The sequence below is a fragment of the Ooceraea biroi genome, chromosome 2 (genome assembly GCF_003672135.1).
Source record: "Ooceraea biroi isolate clonal line C1 chromosome 2, Obir_v5.4, whole genome shotgun sequence".
Classification (NCBI taxonomy): Eukaryota; Metazoa; Arthropoda; class Insecta; order Hymenoptera; family Formicidae; genus Ooceraea; species Ooceraea biroi.
The window spans coordinates 12,201,741-12,203,517 of record NC_039507.1 but is presented as its reverse complement, the minus strand read 5'-3'; positions in this window follow the sequence as shown (position 1 = coordinate 12,203,517).

Sequence of the window (1,777 nt, the reverse complement as noted above, 5' to 3'; positions counted from 1 at the left end):
TACATGCATTATATTATTTATTTATAAACATTTCCGAAATTATCGTCCTATTCCGCAAATTATCGTTTCTGTGATAGTTTCTTATACGTTTTTCCCAGAAAATAAACATTTCATTTAACGTTTTTCGAATGAACATTTTAACTCTTGAGAAACGTTTCTGAAACGTGTATGTGCTACCTGGGAGGTTTCTAAGAGCCAACAGCTGACACCTGGCCAGTTAGTACTAATTAAGCAACAAGGTTTGTCTCCGCTGCAGTGGCTAACCGGGAGAGTAGAGGACGTTCATGTGGGTGCTAATGGAGTCGCGCGTTCCGCTACACTTAAAACCGCCAAGGGATGCTTACGTCAGACCGCTTTCAAAATTAGTGATACTGCCATTGTAGCTTTTAGTATTTAAGTCGTTTGGATGTTAATGTTACATTGCGCATTGTTCTCATTACATTGCAAAGGATTAATTTTATGTTAAGTTTCCCCTTTTTTTGTTTCTTTCTTTAAGTACACAATGTGTCATGCGCTCGTTGCGCGTTAGTTTGTTAACGAAGTTATGATCGTTTTAGTATTTTTTTATCGCCAATGTTTCGAGCGCGCGATTTAATGCGTTGAGCGTTTTATAGATTTAAGTTGCTTTTTTTGTTAATCGCAGGATTATTTGAAGGGCAATCCTTCAAGGCGAGCGGCGTTGTTAGGAATTCATGTCGTTCGTCCGCTTCGCGCCCGACCCTGCCGATCGTCGGCTCCGCTCGGAGGACTTCGGCCTGCGTCGGGCGCGTTCGCTTCGTGCCGTGTGCATTCGGCTCTCGCGAACGGGTTTCTTGTCGAGATTCAGATCTATCAACAACCTAGTGGCGTGCGTACATTATAAAAACCTAGTTATTCGACAACGCGATACTCGGCGAATATTACGTGAGTCGTTACGTCCACAAGTCTTCCGCAGTGGTGATATTCGATTTATTGTTATAATTAAACTAAGAGACGTGTGTCTCGACCGTACCGCTCCCCGAAGGGACATCAGATCGCCGGTGGGCACGTGCGGGAGCACCAAGCTCGCAATCTCGTCGAAACCACGAGTACGAGATTAAACAATCTATAAGAAACACCTTGTCTGGTCTAAAATAATTTTTGGCTGTAAACTAGTGTTATTGTATTAAATCACGCACGTTATATGATATTAAGCGACAAGATCTTATCATGCTTGGAAAGATTGTGCGAATGTACATCAAAAACATGTTTTAATGCATGAATTTAGACGAAACACCGAAAAAGATCCGCACTCTCCTTTGTGACAGATTCTAGGACGGACGATCCTGAGCCTGAGAGTGATCTATAGAACGACTTGTAAAACTTGAAATTAAATTATACGTCGTTATTGTTACGTTCAGAGCTCCGTGAGCTCGAGGAAGGGCGCAACCAGACGCCTCTCGAGATACGTAGGCACACAACCGCAGTACCTCATGTGTTTGAGCCGACCGTTTTTGTTTCAATTTTCGGGTCAACGACCAAAGTCGATTCTACCCTATTATTTGAAACGGTCCCTCGATTTTCGGGTCAACGACCAAAGTCGATTTTACCCTATTATTCGAAACGGACACTCGATTTTTGGGTCAACGACCTAAGTCGATCTACCCTAATAGTTCGAGACGGTCAACTCGATGGTCCTTTTTTGGTAAGGGAAATGAATCCCTATTACACAAGGATAGGACCCGTACGATCTGTCAAGGACGAGGGTGAAACGAGGGTAATTAACTAAAATGAAATTTATTTGGTAAATTAACAATAA